This window comes from Humulus lupulus, chromosome 9, assembly GCF_963169125.1.
Source record: "Humulus lupulus chromosome 9, drHumLupu1.1, whole genome shotgun sequence".
Taxonomy (NCBI): Eukaryota; Viridiplantae; Streptophyta; class Magnoliopsida; order Rosales; family Cannabaceae; genus Humulus; species Humulus lupulus.
The window spans coordinates 67540679-67549750 of record NC_084801.1 but is presented as its reverse complement, the minus strand read 5'-3'; positions in this window follow the sequence as shown (position 1 = coordinate 67549750).

Sequence of the window (9072 nt, the reverse complement as noted above, 5' to 3'; positions counted from 1 at the left end):
TACTCTTCTTCGTCTTCTAAGTATGTTGTATCTTCGGTACTGACCTGATCCTGGCGGGATGTCGGGTCTTCACCTCGGTAGTCTAAGGGTTCGCTTTGCACCACATCTTCCGTCACGGTATCGGGGTTGACCGTAGCATTTTTGTCAACAGCGGATTTTCGCGTAATCACCATCTCTTTAGTACGAAGTGAATACAAAAAACGTACACAGAAAAAGAGCTGACTAACAACTTCCTACAGCTCTCAATGAAAGCACCAAAATGTTTACCGAGTTTTTCGGAAACGAATAACTAACAGAATAATAAAAAGATAAGAACTGTAGAAATACTGAAATGTAACTAAACAAACAGTGTTTTTACGTGGTTCAGGCGTTAACAAGCCCTAGTCCACGAGTCGATGTTATTATACTTGGAAAAGGTTACAGTAAGATGGCTGGTGCATAAGAACTTCACACACTCACAATGTTTCTCTCGGGTTCTCTTGAAGAAGATGAAGCTAGAGAGATTTTTGTAGAGTTTTTGCTATCTGATCTCTCGGTCCCCCCTCTTCTTGTAAAATGAAGGGGCCTTTATAGCTAGGGTTTCGGATTAGGGTTTTTCTCCACGTACATGGGTCTTAATTACACCAGCCATAAATAGGGGATACAATTACTGTAGTCGCATGGATACAAGACTCTATGTGGATATATTTACGTGAAAGTATGGGGAACACACAAAGTCAGCCGTCTTTTCCAAGTTGTCAGCGGAACAATAGGCGAAAAGGTACCTTTAGGCGTGCTGGGATGTGTGCGGCTTTGTCCTGACGGGCGTGTCAGGCGGGATCCTGTGTCAGACGGATATCATTCCAAATATGCCCTCTCCCGAACTCGACAGTTCGGTTTTGTTCTGTGCGAGGCACGGAACTGTTTCCGCGGAGACCACTCGAAGGGCCTCTCCTGGAAGGGGCCTCCCCGAGGGGTATCCTTCGGGAGTCCGGGAGAGTCAACGAGTTTCCGTGTTGTGCTTGCTTGGAAGAGTAATCCGGATATCAAACAGGGGAGGCGAAGCCTTTCTGTCCATCCGCGAGCTCTGGTCACCTACCGTGAAAGACATCGATAATTCTGCTTCCCCAAAGTCATCAATCTAAACGCTATCCGGAAATCTGGATAACACTGGTAATATACCAGCTCTTACATCCATAAGGTGGCCACTGCCGTCGACGTTTTGGGCTTGAGCCACTTCTATATTAAACCTCGTAAGGTAACTCTTTAATGAAAATCCTTATTGTTGTCTGACATTGGTCAAAGCCGAGGCCTTAGGCTTGACGCCTACCATGGCCTTGAACTGCTTCTTAAACTCTTTTGCTAACTAATCCCAGGATGAGATTGAATGTCTTCTAAACTTTTTGAACCAGTTTTTCACTGGTCCTATCAGAGTAGCTGGGAATAACATACAACATAGCTCATAAATAACATTGCTAGCTCGCATGATGGTATTGAATGTGCTCAAATGACTGTATGGGTCTGAGTTCCCATCAAATGGTGCTATATGGGGTATCTTAAACCCCTGTGGAAATGGAGTGTTGGAGATATGCGGGGAAAAAGGCTCGAGCTCCTCATCAGAGTCTTCGACCTTATCCTTGTTCCTTTCATCCTGAAGGAGCTTGAACGCCCTTTTGAGCTGGTCAATCCTCTCCTGGAGGTTGAGCTTGTACCTGGGGGAGTTGGTTATTGTTTATAAAATCTCTAGCTTCTTGTACCGGTATAGGGTTATACTAATTTCCATATGCCGGATGTTTTCGACTGCTCAAATGGTCGCGCAAATCAGGGTTTGTGGGATTGGCTTTCCCCTGGTTATGGTTCAGGTGATCTCGAAGGTCAAGATGATTGCCTCGATTCCCAGTATTCATGGCACTGGTATTATATATGCTTACAGAACGAGTGTAGTATGAGCTCCCACTTCTAAAGCTAACGTTTCTCTTTGACTGAGAGGCTCGGTGGTTACGAGGTGGAACTTCCACTGGTCTCCTCGCCCTAGTCATTTGTGATCTCGACACATGGATTCCCGTCGGTGGGGAGCCATGTGTTCTCGAGTTGCCTCCTTCTTGCCCTCATGTCCAGGTCCGGCCCTACAGTTCCCATCTCGACTGCCACTGCGACATGGCCTTTGTGGGGCAAGCTCTCCTCCATGATTCCTTTGAGGAGCTGGTCGTGATGCCTCTCGGAGTGGTGAGAGGTTTCTTATTGGAGAAGTAGGATGTCTTATAGGTGATGGTGGTGGCCTCCCATTGTTGGGCCTAGATGGTCCAGAACTGGCCTAGACAGGTTCCGAGTTATTCCTAGCAGTTTCAGGGTTAGAGGTCCGAGCTACTTGAGGAGCTCGGTTATTCCCTGTTCCCGTAGACACTTATATAGTTGGATTATCAGTGGCCTCAACTCGTGTATTTCTTCTAGGGCGTTCATCGCTAGGGTTTGCTCTGGGCTTCGACTAAGCCTGTTGCGCCCCTTACTCAGCTCTCTTGGAAGCCGTGCTTCTCGGGGACGTCCTCTTGGCCTAGGGGGTGGTGCCTGGACCTCAGTTGCTTGCTTGGCCAAATCTTCGTTGCGCCTTGTAGCTTATGCTAATTGTTGGCACAGTTGGAAATTTTCTAGTTCAACAATACGAATGTACCTTTCTGCAGTACTGTAGAGGTCCTCATCAAGCCTGGGAGCAGGCGGTCCTTGGGAATCAGAGGATGCACTCCCTTCTTCTGGGTTGTGGTCAGTCATGGGCTTCTTCCCAAGTCGGCGTGGGTAATTTTCAATGCGGGGAGTTTGCTCCTCTAATATTTGGGGCTATGGTCGCCCACCAGTACAGGGGTTGTTTATGGTATCCATTTGTAATTCAGGAGGTTTATGATTAAACAGTCTAATGTCTTGCTTAATGCTCTCAATGAAAGCACCAAACTATTGATGCTGTTTTTCATCAACTTAAATCTGAAGAGCACTAAACACAGAATTAAGAAAATAAATCAGAACAATCGGGATTTTACGTGGTTCAGCAGTTAAAATCTGCCTAGTCCACAAGTCAATAGTATTGAGTGGTGGTATTCCCTTAAAGCTTTTACTAAGCAATTTAGCAGAGTGTTCTCAATACCAAATGGTGCGTATCTATAAATGAAATTCTCCAGTCTATTTATAGACTGGTTAACAAAATATCTTCCCTTTTATTTTGGGAAGATACAATTCAAATTTGAAATACATATAATTGAATATATTAATCACATCATATCCCATGATAATCGAGATTTATTATCACATATCAACAAATCCCCAAGGAATAGAGATTTTCTAACAAGAACCGCGTTCAAACTGGACTATCGATCTCAAACATAAAATTTACACATTTTCGAGAATGACCAATTATCACGAGCTCATCATTCTAGTTAGCCACATCCTTAGCTAGAAATTTCATTGAGCTTAGCCCTCGTAGATCAATGTTTTTGAGCTTGGAACGAAGATTCGAATTGGTCTCATATACTTCGGTGAAGATCCATCCTTTCGAGCTTGATGCTTAAGCTCGAACCGTCTTAACTGGCGCTCGGTCGCCAATAGGAACAAATCAGGAAGCATGTTAATTTATACAAGTGTGGAGCCCTTACTTTACATTTTCGAGTTTACACTTTATGAGCCTACATTTATAGGCTCATTTATGACTATTTCAAAATTTGGGTGTAATACTCTATAATTCGTAATAAAAATCAAACCTAAGGTTTGAACTTATATATAAAAAAACAAATTCCTCTTTGTTAGCTAGGTAGGCCGCGACTTGGTCTTTCTTAGGTCGCGACCCATGTCTTTTCTAAGGTATTTCAGCATTCATCAGGGCCTTCAGGCGTCGCAACCCTCTTCACCCGGGTCGCGACCCACGTCTTCATGCGCCTCTTGGAATTTGTCTATGTTTCCTTTAGCATCGCGACCCTAAAACTCTCAGCAGATTAGGCAGCCTTTGGCTTTGCTGAGCCGCAACTTGCTTGACCAAGTTGCGGCCCTAATTTCTCGTATGCTCAATTTTCACTTTTCCGCTCTTTTGTCCACCTCAAATCGTCTCGAATTCCCTCAGCTGATAACAAGGCATAACTATCAATCAACATATAACAAGGCAGCCAACAAGCTAAACACATAGCGGCCATGCCATCCCAGGCGCTTTACCAGGCCCTTGGTTCGCAGTCTACACCGTGCGGACGACTAAGGCATTCGAGAAGGGTCTCTCCCTAGCGACTTGAACTCTGCGTGCTTAATGCCACTCCTAGCCTTTGCCGTACTCGGCCTCACACTCCATGTGCTTAACGCTGTTTTCGGCCCCTTGCCGTACTCGACTTCCTGCCATTCCCGGCCTTCGCCATTCATTCACAGATATGTAATAAATAGCATATATTCAACAAATACATAAACAAGTACACACATAAAAAATAGAGCTACGCCATAGAACACAATCACATAAGGCCATGCCCTGCAATACAAACTATAGGCAGGAACATAGGGCCATGCCATGCCATGCCCTCCAGGCACACTAATCAAGGCCCTAAGCCTTATTAGCAAATTTGGGACGCTACAACTATCCCCTCCTTACAGAAATGTTGTCCTCGATATTACTTGAATAACTCGGGATACTGCTCCCGCATATCTGACTCAAGTTCCCACATCGCCTCCTCATCCTCGTTGTTCCTCCACAACACTTTCAGCAAGGCGATGGTCTTACTTCGCAAGAATTTATCCTTTTGGTCGAGAATCTGAACCGGTTTCCCCTCATAAGATAAGTCCTGGTCCAGCTCCAAGTTCTCATAACTCACTACATGCGTAGAATCTGATACGTACTTCCAGAGCATGAACACGTGAAAAACAACATGAACCCCTGATAGAGCTGGAGGCATCGCCAATCTATAAGCTACCTCTCCAACCTATTTTAGAATCTCAAAGGGGCCAACAAACCTAGGGCTTAACTTGCCTTGAACACCAAACTGTTTCACTCATCTCAAGGGAGAAACTCTGAGAAACACATGGTCGCCGATTTGAAACTCTACGCTTCTCCATTTCATGTCCGAGTAATTCTTCTGGCAACTCTGGGAGGTGAGCATTCGAGCTCTAATCTTTTCAATTGCCTCATTGGTCCTCTGAACCATCTCAGGACCCAAGTATCTTCTTTTAGCCATCTCATCCCAATGGATAGGTGATCTGCACTTCCTCCCATATAACATCTCATACGGAGCCACTCCGATAGTCACCTTATAATTGTTGCTGTATGAAAATTCAATCAAAGGGAGATACTTACTGCAAGATCCCCCAAAATCCAGCACACAGGCTCGTAGCATATCTTCCAGTATCTGAATCGTCCTCTCAGACAGTCCCTTCGTCTGAGGATAATAAGCGGTACTAAATAGCAACTGTGTGTCCATAGCCTTCTACAGTCTCTCCCAAAAGTTGGAGGTGAAAGTGGGGTCCCTGTTGGATACTATCGACCTCGGAGCCCCATGGAGTCGGACAATTTCCTTCACATACAATTCAAAATACTTCTCCACATTATAAGTCGTCCTAACAAGCAAAAAGTGGGCGGACTTGGTATATCTATCCACAATCACCCACACTGAATCATGTTGTCCCACGGTCTTCGGCAAACCAACCACAATGTCCATGGTGATATCCTCCTACTTCCACTCCGGAAACCCTAGAGGTGGCAATAACCTTGCTGGCCTCTGATGTTCATCCTTTACCTTCTGACAAGTTAAGAACTTAGCCACATAATCCACCACATCCCTCTTAATTCCCGACCACCAATACAAGGTTCTTAAATCTTGGTACATCTTCATCATACCTGGATGTAAGGAATAGGGAGTGGTATGTGATTCATCAAATACCTTTCACTGGATATCAGAATCCATCGGAACACAAATTTGACCCTTGTACTTCAGTAGTCCCATCTCTGAGCCCTCTCAATTGGGGATCCTCCCCCTGCGCTTCCTTGATCCTCTCAAGGATTGTAGACTGAAGAGTGATGTTGGCAAACCCACAAACCACCAAATCTTTGCCCACTCTCGCCATCTCTTCAACTAACTTATCAGATATCTGCCTCGAACTGAACAATTATCCTGGGCCCTTCCGACTCAATGCATCAGCCACCACGTTGGCCTTCCCCAGATCGTATAGGATATCACAATCATTTACCAATTCCAGCCACCGTCTCTGGCGCATATTCAGATCCCTCTGAGTAAAGACGTACTTTAAAATCTTATGGTCGGTGTATATTTCACACTTCTCACCGTATAAATAATGTCTCCAAACCTTAAGTACAAATACCACCGCTGCCAACTCCAGATCATGCATCGGATATCTCTACTCATACTCCTTTAGCTGTCTCGATGCGTAGGCTATCACCTTTCCGGCTTGCATCAGCACACACCCTAAACCCTGTTTGGAAGCATCATAATAAACCACAAAATTCTCATTGTCTGAAGACAAACTCAATAATGGGGCGGTGATTAGTCGCTGCTTCTATTCCTTGAAACTGTTCTCACACATGTCTATCCACACACACTAAGTTTTCTTTCTCATCAATTCGGTCAATGGTGTGACTATCCTAGAAAACCCCTCAACGAACCGCCGATAATACCCTGCCAATCCAAGAAAACTCCTAACTTGTGGGACACTGCTCTGTCTAGGAAATTCCCTCACTGCCTCAATCTTACTTGGGTCAACCAGAATCCCCTCCTTACTGACAATATGGCCCAGAAACGTGACTTGCGATAGCCAAAATTCGCATTGCTAAACTTAGCATATAACCTATGCTCTCTCAGCCGCTGCAATACCAGGCGCAAATGTTGCTCATGCTCTGTCTGTGACTGTGAATACACCAATATTTTGTCATTAAATAGAATCATGAACTTTTTCAAATAGTCCTTAAAGACCCTATTCATCAAATCCATAAAGGTTGCTGGGGCGTTGGTTAATCCAAAGGAAATAACCAGGAATTCATATTGTCCATATCTCGTGCGAAAAGAGGTATTTGGTATGTCCTCCTCCTTAATCCTAAACTGGTGATAACCTGACTGGAGGTTGATCTTAGAGAACACTGTCTTCCCTTGTAACTGGTCAAAAAAGTCGTCGATCCTAGGTATTGGTTACTTGTTCTTAACAGCCAACTTGTTCAGCTCCCTGTAGTAAATACACATCCTAAGAGATCCATCCTTCTTCTTGACTGTTGACGCGGTTTTTTGCCAACAGTGAATTATATGAATAACTAGGATGGATTAGTGCTTAATCATAAACCGTACTAAGAAAGTGATAATGCTCAAGGATGTTGGAAACTAGCTGCAAAGAAAATGATCACTCCTTTTTATGTGGTTCGTAGGTTAAAATCCCCCTAGTCCACGAGTCAATATTATTGTTGTAAATTCCTCTCTATTCTTACAGAGTATTTGCATTACAGAAAGTATCCAACCCCTCGCACTACCCAGAATCCTGGTATTTATAGGAGAATGATCTCTAGGTAGGTATTAGGGCCATCCCGTGATCTCTTGATCCTTCACATCATCCCTGCGACATTGATGATTAATATCTAAATTTTACATTGAAGTGTGGTCTAATCAACAGATAAAAAAGTTAATGGGCCGCATGGCCTAAATCAGCCGTGAATTATATTGCGTATCCGGGAATTCGAGAATAAAATAGACACGTGATGTCTGTTTTATGCACGTTTATTTTGCGTGGTAAACTTTATAAAGACCCTACGGTACATCAGACCTTTGGCGCACCACGAGCTTAACGTAATGTTAGCTCATGCCTTTTGATGTCGTATTACACAAAATGGTTCCAGGTGATAAGTTGTTAAATGTCTCAACAACTTGAGCTATTTGTATAGGGGATGGCACCAAATGTTCTCGGATGAGAGGTGAACACGTGGTGCATCGATTACGGCTTTTTATTCGCTCGCTGTATCTTAGCAATCTCAACAAGCTACGTGCTGATTTTCACGGCGTACATTTGCCCCCCAAGTCCCTGCTCGTGTTCCACGATGTCACTTCTGACTTACATGGTAGGGACTTTTAGACTCCTATTGCGATCATCTGGACCCTGTCCATTACTTGAGTATCAGACACGTGGAACGACGTGATTGGTGTCTGTTCTAGTTTCGAGGATTGTTTTAAATGGCCTGGACACCTTTTTGCCGCTGTTTCGTCTTTCGAGTTATGACCCTCGTATCTCGCATGAATTTGATCGGACGGTCCTCGCTTCCTCATGCCTCTTACATATAAATAAGGTTGGCAGTTCTCAGTACTCGTCACCTTTCATTCGAAATTTTTCTTTATTTTCTCTCTTTCGAATTTCAAAAGCTCTTCTTCTTCTTTTGATTAAAATCCTAGAAATCCCCATACTCACCACAAAAACCCTTCACAAGTCCAGTCTTAAGGATTCCTGTTCTACGCTTCCTGCAACCTTCGTTTGGAAAATATATTGTAAGTTTCCTACCTTTCGTATGTTTTGATTTCCTTTTTTCTTTTTCATGCAAATCTACGTCTCATAGTCATAAATAGTAGGTTGTTTCTGAATAGCTTTTGGAGCATAGGTTCCGATTTTAGGCGTATTGAGTAGACCCTAAAACATTTTTAGGATTGTGATGTTCATAACTAGGTAATTTCTGGGTAAATTTTTGGGGTAAATTTCTGGGTAAATTTAGGAAATACCCATTTGGGATATGGGAGATGAGAGGTTTTAGGGTATAAAACTGGGTAGCTTAGGGGTCACACTTCCTAGGTGGTTTTTTTTTTTATCAAAACCTCTCCCCCAAGGAAAGTAATTGCCTGAACCTCCTGACACAAGGATCCCTGAATATCATGGATCTGATGGAAACTTAGCTGCGTATCCATGGCAGCGCGTGGCATCACACCGTGGGTGAGATTACCTCAGCTCGTGTATTAAAAACCCTTGTTGTTCCCGCGTTGTTTGTCATTTCATAACTTTTAGGTCGCCTACTAAGTATTTCATCGTTCTTGTTGGCTAGGCGATCAGATGGCGCTCAAAAGGAGTGTGTCTAAGAGGAACGCGACCGGCTCGTTGTCCCAG